General features: G+C 39.8%; 2 protein-coding genes across 7 annotated transcripts in view; one reads left to right on the top strand and one right to left on the bottom strand.

Annotated features, from left to right (window-relative positions):
- Positions 1-26,249, top strand: part of LOC105429894 (uncharacterized) — a 208,278-nt gene that overhangs the window by 122,421 nt on the left and 59,608 nt on the right. The gene's annotated exons all lie outside the window — the stretch shown is intronic.
- The window catches only part of LOC105429890 (uncharacterized), a 169,064-nt gene that overhangs the window by 98,896 nt on the left and 43,919 nt on the right, over positions 1-26,249 (bottom strand). The gene's annotated exons all lie outside the window — the stretch shown is intronic.

The following is a 26,249-nucleotide window of genomic DNA, read 5'->3' as shown; positions in this document are numbered from 1 at the left end:
GGTGATCGCAAATGAAATGTGTTTCCAACGTGCGAAATTAAAATTGGGATATTGAGACAATTCGAAAATCAATTACAGCGTTACAACAAGTCACCAGTGATCCTGAATCAAATCGTTCAAGAAGATAAAAATGGAGATGATTCCGCGCGTAAGAAATATCGAAAGGATTTATCCACACACTAATTTTCGCGCTATAAATCGTGCTATAAATTCGAACGAACACGGTCGCTTCTCATATTTTTCGCCCAGCTATCTCCACATTTCAGTGAAGTGCACTTAACGTCAAGTGTAGTCAGGGATTCGACAGAACGAAAGTGATGCATCGGCCAGTGACATATTTTCGATTGCATTGTAGATATCACACCTTTATCGCGCTCGGCTACGTATCATGTATATTTAAGCGACCGTCAGTTAAAACTATCAGCAACCTGTTCTGAGACGGTTTCATAATTGAAAATCAATTACGAATGATGCCACATAAAAAATAGAATTTATTAATTCTTCCTATCGAATCACCTTTGGCTAAATTTTATTTCAGTTTTTATTTCATATCTCATAACATATAATATTTTTAATCTTTTTTAAGATTCTAGAATTTATTTTATTTTCGAATTTATTTTATTATCTTATGACTTTTTCAGGTGATATAATATTATGATTATGATATAATATTTTGATGTCACATCAAAAATAGAAAAAAAATTATTGATCTTTCTATCAAACCATTTTTGATTAAGTTTTTTACTTCGGTATTTATTTTACATCTCATAACATAATATTTTTAATTTATTTTTTATTTTCGAATTTTATTATTTTTTAGGAAGGTATAATATTTTGATGTCAAAAAATAAAAAAAAAAGAATTGATCTTTCTATCGAGCTTCTGACTAAATTTTATTTCAGTTTTTATTTTACATTTCATAATATATAATATTTTTAATTTTTTTTTTTGTCATCTTCAAATCTTGTGATTTTTTTAGGAAGATATATAGAAAAAAGAATTTATTGATCTTTCTGTCGAGTCACCTATGACTAAATTTTACTTCAATTTTTATTTTACATCTCATAATATATATTTTTAATGTTTTTATCATCCTCGAATGTTATGACTTTTTAGATATAACATTTTAATAATTTACAAATAGGATATATTATTATTTGAACTCTGTTTAATTAGCGATATCTCTGTGAAAACGTAACGCTTCATTGAACACAAGCGTTATTATATCGCGCGAATTATACGAGTATTGACCTTTAATACATAATTCTATTAACTTTAGAAATTAAGTCGCATCGCGCAGTCGTAAATTACTCCGGATGATTTAGATAACGATCAATATATCCTCGTTACCCATCTTGGAAAAGTAACAGAACACAATATATCCTTCCTGTTGAAGACAAGAGATAACGCAGAGGTAGGGCGAGGTGGTAAAATATCGCTACTACGAAACTGTATGGAGAATCGGAAACGCTTTCGCCGAGCAGAAACCAATAAGACAGAAAGCTTTCTAGACATCTTCATTGGTTTCGACGGCAGAACCTATCGGTCCTGGGAAAGAGACGCCGAAAAATGTGAAAGGACAAAATTTCCCCGATGTCTCCAGGAGACAACGCGTTCGATTAACTCTCGCGAGCTCGAGTGCACCGTCATTAAACACACGCTAATACAACCGCTGCTCCCGCTTCTTGAATTTAACAAGCCGGAATGGAGTCCCATATGTTTTCTGGAGAATTCTCAACGTTAGAAAATCTCCTCGCAAGATTTCTCTGGAGAGAGATGTTAGATAAACGATGAAATAATATTCTAGAGACTCGGAAATATTAAAGACACTTATTAGAAGATGAATTATTAAAGACTATTTTTTATCGTACAATTACGGAATTTAAGATTATACATTTAGGAATATTAATATTTAATTAAAAATTTTAAGAATAAATAAAATTCTAAAATTTATTTATAATCAAATATTAACATATTGCACTTAGAATAAATCTTATGAGATATAAATTTCGGAATTGTGAGGTAAAAAAGTGTCTTTAATAATTCGTGATATCTCCAAGTTCCTAAAATATTATATCGTTATTTATTTAATTTCATCTCTTTCTACAGGAATCTCGCGAAGAAATCTCAACGTTGAAAATATTAAATATATTCATTTAATTAAAAATTTAAAGGAAAATAAAATCACACGTTGATTTCATTTCCTTTTATATTTCCGCGATAATGCATAAACGTAGTATCTTCCCATTCTACCAATGTAGAAAATCCCTTTAGAGCACATCGCTGACTAGTCATTCGATTGTACAATTGTCAAATGTGTACGCGTAGGGTATTCCCCGATATTGCCGAGATGGTCGCAAGAGACTTTTAATTTAACCGTCCCGCGAATGTAAACTACAGACATTCTCGTGTGCAATATGGGCGAGAGTCGCGTATCCGCGAGAAGCGTAATATTCTTTATTAATTCCCCGGGACTTGCTCTCACCCCCTCCCCCCGTTCCTCGCAGGACGCGCAACGACGCGATTATCGCGGAAATTCCAACTTGACGTACGCGTTCTCTCGCGCGTATACTACGTGCGAAAATCGCGAAACGGAGCCGCACCGTTGGATTGCGGGCCGAGCGGGATGGAATAAACGGCGCGCGGCATGTGGTCGCGAATGGCGAGGAAAATTAAAAGTCGGGAATTATCGTGCATATTCGCTTGTCGGCGGCTTTGAGAAATACGTGCAATTTTCGACGATTAAATTCACGCGATGCCGGCGTTGTCATCGTCGTCGTCGTCGTCGCCGCCGCCGCTGCCGCTGCCCGATGACGCGACCAGACAGAAGTCGACGCAGCATACTTCGCCGGCCACTTTTGGCGAAAATTCAGCATATTTTTGCATAACATCGTCCCTATCCCCGTCTCCTTTTACCCCGCCGCGCGGCTGCGACGCGGCTTTATTATACGATAAAGCCGCGCCGGTTGCCGCCCCAGCGCTGCCGGGATTCAACGCGAAAATGATGCGCGTTTCGCCCCTTCGTCCACCCCTCTCTCGACCGACGCCTCGTCGCCCCAGTCGTTTTTTGCGGTAATTAAAAACAGGCGCGCGTCCGAAAAACATTGCGGGGAGGAGGGAAGATTAAAAATGTCGTTGGTCAGTTTTTTTCGCAAATGATACCCGCGCGCCAGTCGAGAGACGTTGAAAGAGAGATAAATCGGTTTAACATCGTTAGTGCCGCATGCGTCACGATTTAATCGTCGATATTTTTTTTCTTTTTTTTTTTTTTTTTCTTTTAATCGGATCGTATGAAATATTGAAAAAATGTGGGGAACGTTCATGTCGCTCTGCGAATGTCGACTCAGCGGTGCGGATTTTCAGGGTCGAATTCAGGGTCTCTCGATCGCTAGTTAAGTCGAAAACTAAGCAGACAGGGAACGAGATCTCGTAGTTAAGGGGACTTATTACACCGGATTCCCCCGGATGCCGCTGCACGAAATGTCGATTCCGAGAGAGTCCGGGCTTTTCGCGGAGCCCCCCGATTAGGGCACCGTTTACATCGGGTTCGTACAAAGCACTGCGATTCGAACCCGATTCGACAATCCCGGACACTAAGCGGTAGTATAGAACCGAAAGGGATTTAACCGCGGATTTGCTCGGAATTTCTACGAGACCTGGCGTCCTGGTAACTAGCAGATCGGCTACGTGTACACACACACACACACACGCGCGCGCGCGCGCGCATACACATTCAAGCGGATGAGATGATCTTGATCAAAACTCGCCAGAACCGTTGGACCTTATGGTCATATCATTTGCATATGGAGAAAGTCATCGGTTTTATCGACGTATTCTCTGAAATTTGGAATTTCTCTCAAAGTTTCTTTAATCAGGACAGGGTTTCTTAAAAACTGATCGAGTACTCGAGTGTCTCGTGTAACACATTTAACTTTGAGCATCGATGTTTAAATCTTTTTGTAACTTTGCATTTTTTTGCGAGGACTTACTTTTATCTCTCATTTATTTGGATAATAAAATGTGGTGAAAAGTCATTATATTAATAATTTGAATGGCTCTAATATTTTGAGAATAAAAATGCATATCACGAAACGGTAAAATGTAAAATTGTTATCTCCAGTACACCGTTATTGTCAATCGCCATTCAATAAAGCGGCGATGATACGAAAATATCGCGACGCCAAACGGATAACGGGAAAGTAAATTATTTCGCTTCACGGAAACGTGCTCCTCGTGAAAGCAAACGGATTGAAAAAAAAAAAGAGGCGTTGAAAAAAAAAAGGTTCGGAAGGCGAATGAATCTGCGTCCCGACGAGAGAAAAGCGCCGGGAAGGGGGGAGGGGGAGGGGGAAATTAATCTGTAATCCGTCTACGATTATCTTGCCGTTGCAGCATCCCTCCGCCCCGCCGACGGAAATCACTTTGGCGGAGATTTCGCACGGCGGGGAAAAGCGTTATTCCCGTGTCTCGCGGAATTCCGCGTTAACGCAGCGCGAACGTAACGGAACGCCTTGCCGGGGATCGATTAAGAAGAAAAGACGGCGGGATAGGAGGAGCAGACGGGGAGGAAGAGAGAGGAGGGAATAATTTGCGGTCGTGGAATTTGCATTGATATGCAACACAAGAGGCGAGCGCGAGCTTCCATTCTCGAGCAGGCATTCCATCGTGCCCGCGGAAAATGCTGTTGTTGGCGGCGCGCGGTGACGGCGCCCGCCGTAAAGAAGCCGTCGTCATAAAGCGTGTAACCCTCGGGGTAACCCGCGCGTAGAAAGTCTATTTCACGCGTCTATCTCCCCCGTCGCCTCTTTAACCAGACGTCTAATCGGAAAACCACCGGAGCACGGTAACGGATCGCACGGCGAATACACATCCCTCGATCGGCGCTGAGCTCGTTTTCGCGTTTAGAAATATATATATATATATATATATATTCACGGCGAGATAACGGGTTATATGAAAAGACACGCGGCCTTAAATCCCACCGAAGAAATAAAATTTCCGCGTTGATACGTCAGTTTTTAGGACACCTTGCGTCTACGGATGTAAGTATAACGAAGAAATAGCGACGCGCGCGCGCGCGCGAGCTGACGACGTCGCTCGCCTCCGGGCTTCCATTTTCGCGACTACATCGAATTAGCTCGCTCCAGTAACGCGACGTAAGGAAAAGGCAGGTGTGTGCATGTGCATACACACACACACACACACACACACACACACCACACACACACACACACACACACACACACACACATGCATGTGTATGCGCAACCTCAGCATTCTCGTGACTTATCGTGGCACGTCACGTATTATCCGATATCAGGGGAGTTACGGGGATTATCAGCTCCAGTTCTAACCGCGCGGCTGTATTTTGCGGTAACACGAGCATTCCCGTTTTTGATCTCGGTGTTTCTTAAGACTTAATCCCTTCGATAGCGGCTTAACGCTATTTCATTACGTTGGACTTGGACGAAGAGAGATACGCCCGGAAAAGTTCATACGAAAGAAATTTTAAATTTCTGCTACGGAGATCAAGATTTCGCATCTGGATGTACTTGTCTATGTGAAATTCCGCGAGTTTATACGTATACAGTCGTCAGCGTTTAGGCGAGGGAAACGTAGAAATGGAATCGAGATTAGCGGAATTCTAACTTGAACGTTTGACTTCGTCGGACGCTGAGGCGATTAAGAACTTCTATGACTTATAAAAGGCACCATTATAGATATTACGGGGTAGTGAGATACCTGAACTTCTTAAACAGCGGAATTTGAAATCCCGGGGAGATCAAAAATTGAAGGAAACTTTCTTACGTTTTCATTCCGAGATCCACCTTGCAGCCAACGAGCGAAAGGAGATGGAGAGAAAGAAAGCGTGAGAGAAAGAATGAGAGAGATTCCGAAAATCTAGAACAAATCTACCCACCGCCGGCAAACAGCGTTTGAAGCTAAAATTCCGTGTAGCACCAACGCGAACAAAAGCCGCATCCGAACGGGGGAGAAAGGAGGATCTCGGCGCTGACAGAATCTTGAGGGAACAATCTCCAATGCTTAACGGGGAGGAACAGCCGGAAGAGATCGCGGAAAAAGAAAACATTCGAACGCCGGAATAGTGCGGAGTGCGTATTTTCGCCCGAGTTGACGTGAAGGAGCTCGTGAAAAATCACGCTTTTTATGCTAGTTCGGTGTTACGCCGCGGCGCGATAGTCTTTATTCAGGATAGATTTGAGCACGAAACACGAAACGAAAACGAACTTGACCGTTCGCGAGTCCGATGTGTCCAATATGTCTGAGAATTCGCTCCTGCGGACGAAGCAAATATATAGGTCACCGCGTGCCAGTGACATTTCCTTCCGCGAGTCGGAAGCAGTCCTGCCGAGACAGACGACGGCGTATATACGCGAATACGCGGAAAGATGCCCCAGATTTCTCGCTCGGATTTTTCCCCGAGGCAGGATTTTCCGTAATAAAACTGTCAGTATATCAAAATTATCGAAGACACGGACGATTGAAAATTCCAAGACGCACTTTCGGAGATGAAATTCCAGCGACGCGAGCGAATCGACTTCTTGCGTTTAACGTGTAATGTCCCGTAATGGGACACTGTTTCGACATAATTTAATTTAGGAAAGCGCGTTTACCGATTCATTCTGTCGAAATTTACGAGGAAAAAGACAAACGAGTGCCTCTCGCTCCTTTTTTTTTTTTTTTTTTTTTTTTTAAATCCGCATATCGGAATTACGTGTTGAAATATCCTCTCCTGAGTTCATATCCCGATTCCCGCGGCACCATTATTCCGGGCATTAAATTTCCCGAATGAATCTTCTGTCAGAATGCAATGAATATATACCAGAAACACGCGTAATAAATCTACGTGTATCGGCCGTTGCAGCGTTCCTGCCGCAGCCTCGTCGGCGGAATGAAACAAAGCGGGCGATCGCGCCGGGCATTGTCGGAGACGCATCCCGCGGGCGCAGCCGCCGATTCCGTGCCGCGTTTCACTTCAGTTTCTGAATCGGTGACAAATGGAAAACTGCACGAACACGCGTACGTAAACGCGGACTCTTAAATCGCAGCCCGTATTCGCGGGAACGTTAATCGATACGTTGCGCCATGGTTCGCGCGCAACGTCGGTGAACGTCGTAAATATTCATGACAATCGTTTGACGAGAAAGAGAGAGAGAGAGAGAGAGAGAGAGAGAGAGAGAGGCGCGGGCGAGAAAAACACATAAATTCGATTTTTAAAGTCCCCAATTCGCCGATAGCCGCACTGCCATCCGTCACTTGTCATTAATCGCGTTATCATTAATCGCCGCGACACAACGCGGCAGAGAATGATGTTTTCCACTTCGGAGAGAACGACATTTTCGTATAAAGTGAGGTTTTTTTGTCAAACGTTTAAAACGTTCTCCATCGTATACTACGATCTTTCGTATTTTTCCTTTTGTTTGTTATAAACTAATCGAAAGGAAGAAATGAATATTTGCCAAGGAGTATCAGACATTAAAATAAAACACTTGACTTGTAAAATATTACGTGATGACATAATTTTCAGACTTGAAACTTGATTTAATCTCAAGCAACAACAGTTTACTGAATTAACAATATTCACTTGATAAAGCTCGTGATTACTTCATATTAAAAGCATAGACCATCTGACATAGTTTCCATCTCTAAAACTCTCTACTTAGAAACGTAAATTCAAATAACTACATTTTTAATTTAAAAATTACCTAATAATATAGTCGTCGTTTATATTACGGTTATATTTCCCAACGACACGCGAAGGAGATCGAAAGAGGACAAAAGGGAATGGCAAAATCGCGCGGTATACAACAGAAAAATTGTGCGACGACCTCATAATAAGCGACGCTGTACGCTGCTGATTCAACTAGTGAAAAAAATAAAAATATTTTCTCAAAATATTTTTCTTTCTAAAATAATTTAGAGAGAGAAATATAAATTTCGAGTTTTATTCATGTAGTAACGCAATGAAATGATTACATAAATTCTGGTATCTTCTAAGTTATGAAAGTCGCGTTTGCAACCGAAGAAACTTTTCCAAGCTGCCTTCCATTTCCGGCGACTGTCACCCTTCGCGTGAGAAATTCTTTCCCTCTCGGACTGGGACGGAGGAAATCGAAATCGCTTTCCATCCCACGAAAAACAACGGTCGGCCAGCCGAACTTAATAGGGGGAAAACGGTGTCCATTTCCCTCAATTCTGCGAAATCCCGAGAAACTCACTCTCTCAGTAATTGCACGATAAATATATTAGAAGAGACGTTATCAAATTTCGTTACGTTCCTTTCTTCTGAGCGCTGACGTTTTACCATTTATGTTCGCCTCGCACGAACTTCATAAGATTGCTAGCATCTTTAATAACCATCGCGACAATCTGAACCAAATATAAAAAGGATCATCTATGAATGCTTCACCATCGATCCGTTATAATAAAATTTTCTATAATTAAGGAAGAATAAGAGAAAAATTATTATCATTTATATTTAAAAAATTAAATTATATTTAGAAGGTCAAAATTAATTTTATGATAAATAATAGAAAAAGAATTATTCTAATGTTCTATTATTATTAAGATATTTCTCGTTGAAACATTACAAAATTACAGAAAAGCTTTGTCTAAGAATGATCACCTATTTTTATATAATTTTTATATTTATAATAAAATATTATGAAAAACTTACAGATTATTATAAATCATATTTAAAAATAATACAAAAAAGGCAATTCAGAATTTGCATCAAAAATTATTTAAATAAATAGGTAGGAGTGTGCTCCAATGGAAATGTAATTAAGAAATAACGATAAAAGTTTCAATTTTTTTATACAAATACTTTATTATTATTTCTTAATTACATTTCTATTAAAATACACTTTTTACTCTATATTTTACTTTATATTTAAATAATTTCTGAACCATTGCAACATTTTTTTATATTACTTTTAAATGCGATTATTTAAAATAATCTATAATTTTTTCATAATGTTTCATTGTCATAATCATAATATATTCTAAGCGATTTTTTAAAATAAGCAAATATTGATCCCAGACTGCAGTAGAAATGTGCAGCTGCAAGAACGCGTGGAGAAATGCATAGCGCTTTAGAAACTCTTTGTATGTATCAATATGATGACATGTCACGTGCAATGACGAGTAGTATTTTACGCGTCTAAAAAATTCGCAGATTTTCGCGCCTCTTTTTTGCCAGGTGTCTCGAATCGGTCGCATTCTCGAAAATAATGTTTCGTGCGCGCGCGTTATCGAAAAAGAAAGAGGAAGACGAACGAGGATGGTGGTACACACGCAGCACCGTGTGTTCACCACTCACGTACACGCACGCACACGTGCGAACGGCGTGGCGAACGGAGTTGCGAGGAGCTGAGATTTTCCGAAGAGATTTTCCCCGGCTCGCATTTTCCAGGCGGGCTAGCTCGCCCGGATAGCAGCCTCGTGTTTCGCCGGGATTTTATCGCGGAAAAATCCGCCTTCGAGAGGGGCAGACTGCAAGTCGAACTACCCCTCCTCCCTCCCCCGTCGCCTACGGACGGTAACGCGCTTGCGTGTGCACGTGTATGCGTGAGTACGTGTACGCAAGTGCCATGAGACACTTTGCCGTTCTTTTTTCCTCTTGCCCTTGACTGAGGAGAAACGCGTCGCGCTGGAGTATCTCGCTCACGGACCACCCGACGACGAAACGAGATTCCGCAAGGCCGAGAAATCGAAATCCACAATAACGCGATACCTCCGCACCTTTGTGGCGGTATTGTGACGATCGAGGGAAAGTAAGGGAGGAAAATTGGCGCACGGAAGTCCCTTATCGCGGTTCCCTCACGACTTGTCTGGAAAAGAGTCAAAGGAAAAGGTACAAATAGAAGATACAATCGGATGTGTAACGTCAAGATTCTGACGTATAATTTTTTTATATTAGCGTCGTGTTAATTAATATACATAATAAGATTAATTGTTATTATCGTTCTCTCCCTGATGTTCCCCTCATTACGAATTAAGCTTCATGTTACAACGCGAATCAGGATCATTCACCAGAAATCGCGCGAGAATTACTTTTCTGTACCTTCGGGCGAATTTTCTACCCCGCAATTATCAGAAAGAAGGAAATTGTAGGAATGTGCAGCGAAGAGCATTTCCGCGCGCGCGCGCGCGCGCGCCGCCATTTCAGTAATCGCGTTGGCACTTTTAGACCACGCGTTAAAAAAGCTTTAAAGTATACGCGGGAAACTTCGGCGCAATTACGATTAAGGCAATTATCGTAAAGGCTATGCCAGAAACATCGTTACCGTCGCATTGAGAATGCACTTCGTGAATTCGCAAACATCCCTTTAAGGCTATTGCCAATTCGACGCAATTTAATTATCATATTGCTCATCGACCACCGATTGCTATTTTCTCTTAAAACATGCCATTTTGTTACGCTGTGATGCCGCTATCTCTTAACGATGTTAATATTAATTTTGTATAAAGTACATCGTTCTGATAAAAACATATTTAAATTAAACATCATAATTTTCCACCTATTCAATATTTTATATAATAAATATTGACCAAATAATTTTCTATATATTTCAAAGAAAAAAGGTTATATCAGCAACTAGAAATTTGAGGATAAATAAGCCTCAACTATACATCATAAAGTTATAATAGAGATAATAAATAATATTGTAAAAAATATAACAAATATAACAATATTAAACACTTGTAATAAATCATGTTGTACAACGTTGTTATAAATATATTTTTTAAACTTAAAAAATCTCAATAATATTCTGGCGTTATGTTCGTTATGTTCAAAAAAATATTTGTTTAAACTGGAAAAATGCAATATTATATTTTATTTGTATGAAATCTATAACTAATGTAATTATAGCTGAATTGCTATCAATTAATAGTTCGCATATGTTGTTGCCGCTACTTTTATAGCATTCAGTAGTTATTACTAAAACTAGTTGCAAAAACTCAAAATTGCAGAAATATGAAATTATAGTTATCAAAAGTATTTCATTTTCTCTTAGTGTGTAAACATCTCTAACGATTCGGTAACTCGTATATTCGGCATCTTACGCAAACTAGAAAATAAAGCTTTTGAGCTGCTCCAGTTTTTCAGTACGGAATCCATCAACGCGCTACAGTATGCTCTATATCATCTGCATCTAAGAGCAAACGGTAATAAAGCGCGAAAATTATGAATATCCATAAAAACACCGCGTCGATAAGAACGACGATAATGTCGAGAATATGAAAGAAGAACGGACTCGAATGTTTCTGTAATTCCGCGAGAAGTATGTTTGCGTTATCATAAACTCGACATTTAACTATAACGAGTAGGAGGAGAACATCGAGCTAACTACTTTCGCACTTCCTTCCCCTGCGCAACATTATAAAATTATAAATTCCAGTCAGACTCGTAAAATCGTAAAACTCGACAATCGTAAAAGAGATTAAGATGTTAATCAAGATTCAAGAATTTGCAGCAAGGAAGGAGGGAAAAAGTTAATAATCCAGCAAAATGATTTAAATTTGATCTAGCTGTAAGGACTCATATTTTTTTTCATCTAACATAATAAATAGGTCTGAAGTTTTCTTTGGAGATTTTCATTTTCCTCGCTCGCAGCCTCCTTCGCGCAAAGGGGGGAGAGGGGCTCTCAATCAGCGTGTGCTGATCACATACCGCGAGCGGAACGGATAAGCGAAGTACGTATCGGATGCGAGAACCTCCTCGTGTCGCTCTAATCCCACTTTCAATGGGAAGAGAAGCCGCAGATATCTCGGCAAAATATTTTCGCGAGCGAGGCGTTGCCAACGCGTCGCGAACGCGCGGAAAAAGCCGACGGGAAAACTCCCCCGTGGTATTCATCAGCATCCCGCGTAGCCGCCGCCGAGTGGATGATGGAGCGATAATGACATTCGATCGAGGGGGCGGCGAGGCGGCCGGAATATTTGCACGAGCCCGCCGGCGCTTTCGCCGTCTTTTCGTAGACGCGATTCGATGCTATGCGACGCGACGCGACGCGACGCGAGGCTGCACAATCGTGCCTTCGCATAACTACGACGCGATCGGTCCCGCATGCACCTGCATACGCATTCCACCCCGAAGCGCGATTTATCGTCGTGTGATGAATTAACACCGTTGAATTGGTTGTTAACCCTCTTGGAATTTCCGCTCGCAATCGGATCTCCTGAAAATCTAAGCAATTCCATATAAAGAAATTTTATGTTTATCAAATTTCATGTTTATCAAATGCTTTCAAATTCTTCATATATTATAGATTTAAATAGCACGTTATAAAATTCTTGTCTCTACATTGATGTGATTTATAAGGATTTTTATTATTCTTTCTGCTTGCGAAAGTCAATATAAAGTTTCTATAAAGTTTATTGTTGGACGAAATTTTTTCGATGTGATTTTTAGGCGTAATAAAGTTTTAGTACTTTAAATAAAATTATTATTAAGACTAAACTTTTACTAAACTTTTTTAAAAATGATTAGATATCTGATTTGATTACGAGAATAATTTAATGAAAAATTAATTGTAACATGCCTAGAATAATCTTTCACATAATTATTGAATTTTTTTAAGTTGAACTAGACAGAGGCGCACTATTTATCTCTTTAAATAAAAAGAGCAAAAATTATATGTACGATACCGTTACACTATTAAGAAGATAATGACAATATCGTAATTACAATATCGGTCCCTCTGATAAATGGCACACGCGACATTTTTCATGGTGGTGGCACGTATTTCAAAGCGCTTGTATACGTTTTCACATATTTTTTAGGGAGGCAAAAAGTGTGAACATTTAAGCAAAAAACGCGGGCGTGTTTTTCGTGGAGCGCATCTGCGAATTTTCAGAAATGCTATAACTCCTTTAAAAATGAATGTAAAGACATGAGGCAAAGACCTAATTTTCTTCATTTTGCGTTCTGCAAATGTTTATGTTGACTTCATACATTCTTATCATGACACATATCATTTGTATACATATACAAGATGTCCGAATATGCCAAAATAAAATATAAAAATCTTTGAAACTATTGCTTTTTTGATATTTTGTATCTTAATACTTTTTTATCCAACATAACTAAGATTGTTATCAGACGTTATTATATTATTTACGAATTGTTATTAAACTTTTTCTCGTGAAAATCGAATAAATAAATAGGAGAGAAAGTGTAAATTTTTGTCTCCTAAAATACTGTAAAAGATGGCGTAAAGAAGGATAGCGCAAGTTTTCGAGGGTACATTTACGAGTACACCCCAGTTTCTGAGTATTGGGGTCGAGGTTGGAGAAACTATGTTCCTCCGTCTCGTATTCTGGGATTTCAGAGCCAGGAAATTGTTGGAAATGACGCAAGGTCATGGTCGGAGCAAAGATGAGCGACATATCGTGGATAGAAAACAAGTGTTCGAAAATCCGTCTGTTTTTCTCTGAATTTTTTTGCTAGTGACAAATCGAGATGTATAAACTTAATTTTCATCAATAATTAATAATGCGCATCGTCAATTATCTGTCATATTTTTAATTTGATTTCTATATTTACGAAGGAAAAAGATATAATATAAAAAATTGTTGTATAACTTATACCATTTATTGAATACATCTTATTTTATGACTAAATAACGTATCTTACGATAAAAATTAATTTCATAAAATGGAATCAACTTTCTTAATTAATTATTATTATTTTTAATAGTAATTATTTTAATTCAAAGAGCCAAATGTTTCATTCATAATTTACAAGACATTTTTTAAAAACGCATAATATTTTGCTATAATTTCTCGACGTGGAAAAATATTTTTTCTCAAAAATAAACTTCACCTCTCTCATTAACTTCTGTTCTACTCATTAAAAATCTCGCTAATTAGCTAACTGGCGCAAAAACTGATGCGCCATAGAATTTGTCGGAATCATAATTTCACGATACAATCGGATACGATTAAATACAATTCCAAAGATACAATCCTGACGATGAATGTATTTCGTGCATTCATTCCGCGTTGTTGACGGAAGGGCTGAAATTAGTCAACCGCCGCGGATGTCATCGCGCGGCTGCCATCTTCCATGCATCTGCAGGATGCACGAGGGCGAGGGAGGCCGTTGTTAGAGACCTTAATTAAGGAGCCTCGAGCACCAATCCTCTCCGCGCTACCCCCCTACTAAAACCGTCTGATCCTGCGGAGACGAGATTGTTGGGCCTGCCACGGTCAAGAGTGGCTCCCTCGACACCGACGGGCGGAAACGAGACGCGTACAATGTACATCGTTACACAATGTGTGTACCCTACAGTACCGCGATATTGGAAATGTCGCTCCGGACAAAAAGCACCCTTCACGAGGGATCCCTGTCACGTCGTTAACTGCACGTTTGGAAAGATGCGCATTGAATCCCGTATGACAATGTGTTATTTAAATCATCTGATAATTTGCGACCGACGCAAATCAAGTGACATCCATCTTTATTGCATATGCATATCCATGGCGTGGAATTTTACGCTGTAAAACTGAACACGTAGATATTCAGAAAGGAAAAATGGTAAAATTTTTCAATATCTTTTTTAAAAAAAAAAAAAACCTCACAGATTTGATTTGTATCAGCTGTATAATATTAAATTATTAACAAAAAGATTAGAAACCAACGGCTAAATAAACTTTTATCGTATTCGACACGTATAATAAAAAAATTTTAATAGTAGGAATTAAAAAGCAAAAATTTCAAATTAATGAAACACCAATTTACGTTTTTATATGAAATTCCCAACATGTATCTTATGGTCTAGAATAATCAGCTGGGCTGGACGCTGCAAATGTCCTAGTATCGTGAACTGGGTCGTCCAGGACTCCTCCGCTCCGAAATTTTCGAGAAACGTCAAGGTCGAGCGTTGTTGTCCGTTCAAAAAGGATTTCCAAGCGCGTTGTCAAAGGTGAAGACATCCTAACTATGCAAGGACAGAGGAGAATGCGGCATCCCGAGAAGCCGGGATGTTCACAGAGAGTAGAGGCGTCGTATGCGCCTGCAAAAAGTTTCCATCGTCGTTGTTGACGTCATCGTCGTCGTTGTCATGCGTCGTCGTGCACGCGTCGCGAGGGTGTGCATTCGCGCGGGTACAGGTCAACGCCTGATAACCCGCACCCCTATCCTCCTCGGATCTTGATTAGTGCGTTCTGCCTTCGCGATGCACGCGACGTCGAAGGGGAAAGTCCAGGCGCGCGTGAAACGCCATTCATAAGGGTGCACATTGCGACACGGCCGGCTCGGCTGAATGCGCGAGGCGATGCGGGAATAACGCACGGTGGTAACCCCCGTAGCTCGTAGCACGGGGTGGCACCGCATAATCGCGAAAATACTCATCCGTCAACAGTCTGCGAGCGAAAATACCAAGTTGGAAAGTGCCTCTCTCGCAAATTAATCACTGAGATTGCAAAACTCGACTTTTACATAGATTTTAATTTAAAGCTTAATTGCAAAATCTTTTTTCATTGCTAAACTTATTGCTATATAATTACAGTATAATTACATTACAATTGTCGGAAAAATGAATATACCGTTTTATAGCGATACGAAATGTTGTGTTATCTGGAATGCTGTGACACTTCGGTAATATTCGTGCGTAATAAACTTGAATTTAGGTCGTTTTGGGATAATCATTTCCGGTACATTGACGCAAAGCAGATGGCGGCTGCATAAATCATGTAATCTGCGTTTCGCATGTAACGAGGTCACGAGTCACCTTGTATACGCCGACATATCGCAATGTCAATTTTGCATGATGTATCCCAGAGCTCAGATTTTTATAAAGACGTACATCCATTCGTCCGTTCGTGTGACAGCTGACGTCTCGTGTGAATCGTAACAATTGTCTTTAGATAATGCATTTCTCGCGTATTTCTAATTCGCGAGAATTAAGTCTGCCTTAACTCTCTCAAGAAAAACTTCCGAAGTGAAATGTCCGCTTAAAATCGTCGATATTATTAACAGCACACAAAATATGATAAAGATATGGAAAAAATTAATTTCAAAATGATAGAAGCGTTTCTCTGAAGTTAGACGTCTATAATGTTAATCATTCTATAGAACAGTTTCTTATAACGCGATTTGTTTTAAATCCCTCTATTATATAGAATAATTATAAAAATTATATTTAGCTTCTCTCTGACGTTGACGAAATTTGATGTGACATTTTTCTTCATAAATCTCGCGTTACATGAAAAAAAATTTACTTCTAGTTTAAATGTGCACTAGAACCGCATATTTTTGATTCGTCTTAATTCTGCTTTAACTCTCTCAAAAATTTATAAAGTGAAATATCCATTTAAAGTAATGAAAAAAATCACCGATATAGCAAAATATAATTGTGACAAAGAGATGGAGAAAATTAATTTCAAAATGATAGAAGTGTGTTTTTTTTTCAAGTTAGACATCTATAAGTCTTATAATCACATCTATAAGTCTACATCTATCAATCTACAATCTATAAGTCTATAACGTTAGATATTATATAGAACAATTACAGCGCGATTATTTTGAATTTCCTCTATCACGCAGCGTAGTTAAAATTATATTTCGTTTCTCTCTAGCATTGACTAAACGAAATTTGATGCGACATCTTTCTTCGCAAATCTCGCGCGTTACATGAAAAAAAAAAGAAAATATACCTCTAATTTAAATGTGCACCGGAAAAAAAATCACGTTTTAACGCAACGAAGAAAGAAAGATAAAAAAGAAGAGAAAGAGAGAGGAAGAGGGTGAAGCGAAAATGGAACCGGCAGAAGACGTGAATGAATAAGACGCTAAGCGTGGAACACAATGAGTCGCTGATATCGCCACGGGCTCCATCACAATCAACCGCGTTATTGTTCCAGCTGGCTGCCGGTCGAGCCGAACTGGGAAAAGGCGGTGAAGATTAACGAAGAGGTACGACGTTGCCGAGAATTAGCAAACACACAGATCAACATCATCCTCGTCGCTGTCCTTTCTATCGTCGTCGACGCGAACAAAACGTCGAAAGTCTTTGTTTTGGAACTTCGGAAGAGAATCGCGCGGTCTCGAATCGAGACGAACTGTCGAGTTGACCGAGAGAAAGAGAGAGAGAGAGAGAGAGAGAGAGAGAGAGAGAGAGAGTTTGTTCCCAAGACAAAGATTTCCGAAGTCCCTCGAGTAGGAGAATCTCGCGAGATAGTCTCGACTTGCAACGTTACGTTCCTAAATCACTTATACTATAACTAACTAGCTATTCGCAACTGTGACGCAACTGCCGTCAGCGATTTGCGTTCTGCAATTATTAATATTTAAATTTCGAGACGCGTGTCGCAGACGAAAGTGAAACTGAAGATCAATGGGCAGTTTATTATAAACATCTATCTATTCCCTTCACAGATGAAAATCCAACGATTCAATAGCTTATATTATCCAACGTACGATTTTCTCTGCGGAATAAATCGCTTTTTCGTAGCGCACGTTTGAATCAAATTAAACCTATCGGGAAATTCTAATTTTATCGTCCGGCTATATTGACTATTGAAAGTTTTTTTTTTTTAAGAGGCGGAATATACACGTTAAGATGAAAAAAAAAAACAAATCCCTTGGCAGACCGAGACAGGACACAGGAGTTGTTTCCGTCCGGGATATGCTTTGAACCCATACAAGTGCTGCGTAAAGCCGGGCGTGGTCCCTCTGCTAAGTGCACCTTCGCAGCAATTACCATCCATTAAGCAGATAATTCGATCCCGCAAGGCTGGAGAACGTTCTCAAGGATCGTGACCCCTCCCCCTCCCGCCCGCGCCCGACCAATCATATCAACTGAGTAATTGCCGCTAAGGTCGGAAAAAGCAGAACGTCGCGCCGAAGCCGAGAGAGAAGTTTGAGGGCTCGTGGAAAACCACGTCCACTTAAAAATGGACGTTGAGAAAAGAATCGAGAGTGTGGCATGTCTCGAAACGGGTCGAGATAATGGCGGCATTTTTTGCTGAAATTCAGGATAAAAATTAAATTAGGATAAAAATTAAATTATTAATTAGAATGAATAATAAGCAGTATTAATACAATGCTGAATGATTAATCTGGTAAGAAACGACGCAAGGAGGTCCTCGTCGGGATTTATGAGGTGCAACAAGAAATTATATTCGGATTATGGAAAAGACGGCGTTGAGGAATAATAAATTACGGTTCATGAGTTTTAATTGAAGGTTTATCAATAGAAGAAATATCAATAGTTCTTTTTCATCTTTCACCATATTTGCAAAAATATGAAAACACACGAGATTTATGAAAATGAATCATAATTAATAAATATGTATTAATATGCCGACAAATTTTCTACATTGATAAAATAAATTTATAAATTTAAAAAAAAAACTAAAAAAGATCTCTCTCTTAAATTAACGAATGTTATACCGGATCTTACCGTTATATCATCTCGTAATTGAAGTTCTCGTATTGATTCGTTTAATCAACTTTTATGCTCCTGCCGACACGGTCGGTTCCATTTTGTCTTAAGCGGGTTTACGAGCGGGAGTTTACAAACCTGGTAACTACAGTGAGAAATCCAATATAACACGGGAAGACGAAGAGGAAACAATGGACACACCTGTATATGTGAGTGCATGAGAGGGATATGTGTGTGCGCGTGTCTGCGCGACAAACTTTTCCGTCAAGGGAGAAGAGACAGTTGTATCGGTCACCAGAGTAATTCCCATTCCCCCCCATCGCAGTTGACTACGAAATGGTAAATTCCGTACGATAAGTAAAATCCCATCGCGGAATTTTCATAGTCATTCGCATCCCGATTTTCATCGCCCTGACGTATCTATCGGCCCGGACGCGTATTTCCGACATCGATATGCCGCAAACGTGATAAACCGTTTTACGATCCCGGCGCAAATTTAGCAAGTCACGAATAGTCGATGCGAGACTATAAATGCTAATTGGAAAATGCGCTGCGAATCCGCGAAAACGCGAGACTTTAATTTAATACCAGGACAATTAAAGAATATCTCATTTGCAGAGCTCGTCTGTTGGAGGCTTCTGTGTGCAATAATCATTTCCTGTAGAAAAAGAGATAAAAAGAGAGAAAGAGAGAGAGAGGAAGAGAGAGAGAGAGAGAAAGAGAAAAAAATCTCGTGTGGAACAACGGATATGTAGCATTTCAGTGACGCTGGGCTCGCAGAAGGGCTGCAAGCGCGGAAACGAACGATCGCAAAAATGGCGAATCGCTCGCGTGAATGGAGGCGTGTTTAACGCCGCTTTTCGACGGCGAGCGCGGGAGCGTTGGTTGGTAAAATACAATTTTAATTCGCGTCGCGCCTAACTTTAATATGCACCGGTGCACGTCGCGAACTTCGTGTGTTCTCCAGAACGCGGACGTAGCGCGATGGCGGCGGCGGCGGCGGCGGCGGCGGCGGAGGTCGCGGCGGGACCAGACGAGTTAGTTAAATTACAGAAATAAATCACGAGAGCATTGTCGCTCCCGGCGCCGTTTTACGATTTGACGGGAAATACTGCCGCACTCGCGGATGCATCGGATGCATTTTAGTACAATTAACGTGGCGAAGATTGCATTTATACAGATATAGGCTCAAGCATGGCTCTCTTCTATCAGCAGAGCGATATAAAAATGAGAAAAACCTAATAAAAGACGAAGTTTAGAAAAACAGATTTAAAGAGTAATCTATACATCGAGATATATCGAGATATTTAAATATTTCTTTCAGGCGTTATGTATTCTGTACAAACGGAACACTCTTTGGTGACAAATACTAAAAAATTTAATCGGATACAGATCTAAAAATAATTTTATTTAAACTATTAAAATTATTATTTACACATTGACATTTAAATATAATACTGCAAAAATTGTGTATCTTCTAGTAACCAATTTGAATGTCATACGTAGGCCCAGATTTAGATTTTTGTGCGAAAAAAAAAACTGTTCTTCCCGTGAATAATTATCGTCTTGGCTCGAAACTGATTCAAGCGTTCCGGACGATTTACGCGAGCGGATGAAGGTGGACAGAGCATTTTACACCTTTGCGCATTCGATTGATTTAGAATGTACACAGGACGACACTAATCTCGCTATTTGCCGATGGTTTTCCGATACACGTGTTCGCGTTTTCGTACTTAAACGGGGAGGTACGCGTAATGTACGAGGAGGTGGTCGCGCTCAGTCGTCGCTGGAGATCGCCGCGTTTGCCGACGGTTTGCCTGCTACGTGCATGCTGATTGCATCCGTGTAAACGTGTAACACGCTCGATTAATCCACTCGGTGCCGGGCGCGCTGTTAACAACGTTGCTACTGCGGTCTCCCTTCGATCAGTCGATACCGACATTCGAGTGACTCGTGCCTGGGTTTCGGTCAAACGACAAAAAGCGCATAGGGCTCGAAATCCTTCCGAGATTCGGTCTGATTTCCCGTTTTATCTTAATTATATTTACACCGCACAAGTAATTTGAATATTCTATACAGAAAAAAAATTAATCTTAAAAATCAAGAAAAATATTCTCACATATAAGCAAGAATATTAGAGTCTTTTTCAAAATATTAATTTGATTGAATTTATATTGATGCAAATCAATGATCTTTATTCAATTCAAAATTAAAAAGCTTCTATATAAGGATTATAGTATTCTTAAGAATATACAAATATAAGAATATACGGTCTTGATTTAAGATGATGAATCTTTTTTCTGTGAATATTGACAAATCTTATCAGATTTATTACTAAGAAAACGAAAACGTACGCGGAAGGAATAATTTGCTAGCAAGTTTAAAAATTTGGATACAGATCTCAAATTTTGTTGGACCATGAAAAATGATTATTACATAAGACGCTTAAATGTAATAGTAATGTTGCAAAAATTTTTAATCTTCAGGCAATCAATTTGAACGTCACACATGATATTTTTGAAGATCCAACAAAATTTATTTTCAGATCTATCCAAATTTTTTAGATTTGTCTACAAAATAGTACTCCATATACATTGCTATATCTGGAACTATTCAAATCTTAACTATTCTTAGAAATCTTAGATTTATTATAATGGTTTTAATTCAAAATCTGTTTATCATGCTATTTATTTACTTTCTCGTGAGGAACGGGAATCCATTTAACAATATAATACATTCGAAGGATGTTCTTAATTAGCTTCATTTCGGTTATCTCTCTCATCCTCTCGTTTATACATTTATTCTTTCTTTGTAAACCGGATGTTTAAACTGGAGAAACCAACACCGAAAATTCCTTAAGCTCCAGATTCGGAATTTCGCCCCAGATAAACATCCGAGATTTTTTCGATCGAGTCACGGGATCGCGTGTTTCGAAAAACAACCCTATTCCGGAGAGATCGATTCGCTGACTCGACGAGACTCCACTCTGTCCTCGCCGTATCGCGGCGATTCAATTTTAGATTGTGTCCTTACGACGGGGATAAAACCGGACCGGAAGTCGCTATTCATGGCCTGTGCTACGAAGCATGTAGATCGCCTTTGCGCGAGAAAATAATGAAGACAAATGCATCGCGAGAGTGCTAAAAGATAGATACGCGCCGCGGTATCGCGGTAATAAAGTCGTCTGCGTTCGTCCACTGTCAACGCTGTTATTTCTGGTTTGATATATGTATATGTATCTGCGGAATTATGCACGGGGGCGAGTTGCCGGTCCTCGGTTTTGCAGGGCAGAGACTCGCTTTTATACGCTTCGCGTGTCGTTAATTCGAGGCCGGATTTCTCACCGCGGCGCGTTTGAATTACCGAATTTAATCAATTTAAGAAATAAAATCCTCGATCGCGCGCAGAAAAAATTAATGTAATAAAAATTTGATTTACACGTGTGATCACACCGCGAATATGTAGATAACGTGCGAATTACTGCTCTCTCGATACGCAAGAGCGATTACGCGAATGACGTAGCGCTCACCTCTTTGATATTTTTACAGCGATTTCGTGCGTTAATTAATTCAACCACCGGCTCTTTCCAAGTTGAATAAATCTGAGGAAATGAGATCTTCATTACATAAATTAATGAAATAACGTTGTCACTCTTGGCACGCAAATTCATCCACGGGGCGCAGATTACGCGGTCGACGCAAAATGGCGTGTAATGCGCACATGCGAATATTGAAGTAACGTTCACGCGAGGGGATAAAAATGGGAGTAAAACTGGCCGCGAGCGTATCTTCGGTGGTGTCAGCTTGTACCGAGCTCGGGTCAGCAAGCACACATTGTGCACAAGACTTCTATCTTTCGGATTTTCAATTTACTTGGCCGTCCTGGAAATACATTCCACGAGAGAGAAGAAAGATCGAGAGAGAAGAAGGGCGCAGGTTGCGCATCTTCCATTAAAATATTAAAGAAAAATATAACGTTCGATCTGCCTACTCCATAAGAAGTATGTGTTTCAATATGGCCAACTTCGACGTCATTTCGTACTTTGAGAAAAAGAACCGCGTTATTCGCACGTCCATCGGTTTTCCGCTAAATAAACAATAATTAATAAAAATGAAAGCAGACAGCGGCCCGAAGAATCTTTCTGATCGATCACTCTGAAAGACGCAGCATCACGCACTTTCAATTTGCGCGGAAAAATATCAGTTCGCCATGCTGTCTCTCGTAATTTATGAAGCGGTAAATAAATCGAGAAAATAGAAACTCATTCGAGATACATCATGTATCTCATTCGTGTATCATATGCGAAAAATTTTCACTTATATCACTCGGCGAATGATTGAAATATTCCTATTTTATTCCCGCGAAGAAAAAAACAGCACTTTATTGCGTTTACGTCGCGAAATTTTGTAAAACAATGCATTGAGTAAAGAGAAATTAATTCAAGTTGCCCGCTGTTTTCAGAATTTTTGCCTGTATTCATATTTATGCGCATATTTAGAATGCCGGCCCTTCTCGCATGCAACTCTCATATAAAGAAATCGCGCGTTCCATTTTTAAAAGCGGAACCAACGTGCCAATGCGGCGTCTGTATATTCGCGCGTTCCATTGTAAAAAGTGTTCGTGTCCTAAATTCTGAAAGAATCGCTGAACTGGCGCGACGAAGGGACGAGCTATCGCGCATCCGGTACGTTTTATCTCGCGCAAACAACCGCGGATCGCCATTCTTTTTATCCTCGTCCCCTGAAAGCAGCTGTAACTAAAATCGCATCACGTGATTGCGTTTTAATACCCGATTTTCGAGCGCGAAAATATCGATGAACGAAATCAAAAAAATATGCACTGGAAAATGCCATGTAGATTCGATTTCTGACACGAAAGAATTAGTGGGAATATAAATTCAAAGGAAATTTAATTTTATTTTCATAGCTGAATACGTATGAGAATTGCTATTCTACTCGCTCATTTTTTCGGCGGGTATGGCATTCTTATCCTCTCAAAATTTCATAGCACTCTTAGCATTTGTAATAGACATTAATTAATTATTGAGAAACGCATTAGCATTTGTAATAGACATTAATTAATTATTGAGAAACGACATGAGGCGAGTTAATTTAAAAATTAAATTTTCCATCATATATTTTAATTATTCCACATATAATCATATTTACATTCTATTTTACGTTTTACGAGTAAAATTAATTATTTATCCATTATAATTATATAAAAATATTTAATTTTCACTTTTAAACAAGAATTTTTCCTAGAAAAATTTACTGATTATCACTCAAAGTTTTTATCTTGCTAGAATCGATTTAAAACATAGAAGCCGAGGTACAAAAATATGAAGAAAACGCTTCAGGGAAATAATCCGTTCAATAGAAATGAGACGCCTCATTGATAAAATTCCACCAATGTCAGCAAATAACACCGTCGTTTGATTCGATCCGAGACGATGAAAGAAAAGTGAAAGAACGTCAAGAACAGAAACCACACCGTTTTCAAGTTTGAAGGAGCTTCTTCAGACCACTTGCACGTTGCGGGCCTTTCTTCCAGTAGTTCTGAAACAATTTAAGTACCGTCTCGGGTCCGTCCAAGAGTTTCTTGACTGTCGAACCTAAGTGCAAATAGACATCTCGAAAAGTTCGTGAATATTGGCTCTTGACTTAAGCGATCCCGAGAGGTGAAATTCTAAAAAATAAGTTTGCCCCGCGCGCCTCAATATTTAATAAGCCCCAGTGCGGATTAGTATACCTCGCGAAGAGCGGTGACGTAAATTGATCGTTACGTCACTCTGGGAGCGATAAGCTGGGACCATAAATTTAACCGAGATGAAAGTTACGAGCGTCGGTTTGTTGCAAATGATATAATTACTGCCGAGCTACGTTCGATACCAGGCTCAGGGATATGTGAGGAATATGCGTCAGCATTGCGGTTGCCTGGAGAGACATCTTGGCGAACAGTCATCGATAATTACGCGCCATCTTCGCCTCGCCGTGAAGTCGATATCGAGGCAAATTGGCAGAATAATTAAGTGCGCGATAGAACCCGGAGATCGAATCTTGAATGGTACGAATTAATATCTCGTTCCCGGCCCCGTGCCGGTTTCCCATCGATCATGGATCTAAAACCAAGCAGAACCGGATCTTGCATCCCGAATCACAATACAGCTTTACAGAGACGTACGAGATACGGTTTGCATCCGAAATAACTCTTGTCCCTCTCTTTCTCTCTCGTCTCTCCTTCTCTCCCTATCTCTCCTCGGATGATATGAGTTCGAGTAAGAGTTATTGTCACTCGATTCGGTTTCGCAAAAGGATATCGAATGTCAGGCTTGTAATCTGGGACAAGCAAATGATAAAGCGGGTAACGTCATCGAATCGCGAGTTCATTAATTACACAAGTTATATCGTTCAAATTTTTTCAAACAAACTGCGCTTCAATAGATTCACCTTTCGCCTCGATATTTAGTTTTTAACACTTTGTACTTTTTCATAACGGAAAAATTACTATTTTTGAAGTAACTATTTATTTGAAGTAACAGGTAGAAAACCAATTCGGCTTTTGAGAGTTTGCCTAATGGCCGTGTATTCGTGACTTAATTATAGTACGCTCGGCGAATCTCAATAATGACTGGAACGAGACCATTCGACGCGGCCGTCGAAGAGAGAATACGGGAACATTCTGGCCGTTACTTTTTTTTTAATGCTTACACAAAAGGGGCTGGTCAACGGTGACCGCCCCTTCGTGATGCAAGTCTTTTTCCTCGAATCCTTTAAATCCGTCTTGTCGAATGATTCCATTTGCGCGGCCATAACTTCGGACGGTACCATGAATTCCGGAGCGAGCGGCATCGTCCGTCTGGATTCGTTTGCATAATTATGGCTCGAGTACGCTCCGTCGTCTCCGACTCGACTTTGCGATATTAACGCAAATGCATGATGCGGACTGTATTATTAATTAATCAACACAAGTCTCTTTCGAGATTTCTCCTGAGATTTCTTCGAACGTTTTATAATTGACAGAAAATGATGAATCGCCTTTTATAATTTTTATACTCTGAATATAAACATAGATATATCGAGATATATATATATATATATATAGAAGAAGAATAAGAAAGTAACAGAAGTTATCAGCAATGATATTTAATATAATGTTTTATTGAAAAAAAAAATAGATAGATTTTTCGTGGCATCATTTATCGATGACAATTATCGAATTCTAATAAATATTTTATGACGTTGCATTGACGCGACACCTTGAGTAATTTTTATTGTCTGAATTAGCCGATTAAAAAAGTTCATACGTAACTTCGGTTACTCTTCATTAATCAATGGTAACCTATTGCATGACACGTAATTTTCCCCGGAAATATTGTTTAGTATAAACAGGTCCATCTATAATTCATAACGCTGCCGGAATGAATACAAACGGAATTTCCCGTGGGAAAGAATTACGCCGTCGTATACACCGTCGGGGACAATGTCGCTGTAGCGAGAGCGCCAATATCCGCGATGATCCCGGCGAAAAACCCTTCTCTCGCGAGCGCAATGGACCCTTGGCAAATCTTATTTGCCGAGAGTTCGAGAAGCAAAGAGAATGAGTAAAATGGTAGCAACAGCGGCGCGTTGCGAACATCGTGGTGCGTGCGATCGATGCCATCCTGTAGACGACAGTGAAACATCGAGAGGGAAGGAGCCTCTAACGACCGAGTTCCGCTGTTTTGCTAATTATCCAAGGCTCACTCGGTCTCATTGCTCGAGCACGGGACTCCCCCCGTTCCCTTCTTTCCACCCGTCGCCTCCCTTATCCCTCGTCTATCTGTCTCATCTT

Source organism: Pogonomyrmex barbatus, unplaced genomic scaffold (assembly GCF_055798465.1).
Source record: "Pogonomyrmex barbatus isolate J1 unplaced genomic scaffold, ASM5579846v1 scaffold13, whole genome shotgun sequence".
Lineage (NCBI taxonomy): Eukaryota > Metazoa > Arthropoda > Insecta > Hymenoptera > Formicidae > Pogonomyrmex > Pogonomyrmex barbatus.
The sequence above is the reverse complement of the archived record's forward strand: the minus strand, read 5'-3'. Positions and strand labels throughout refer to the sequence as shown.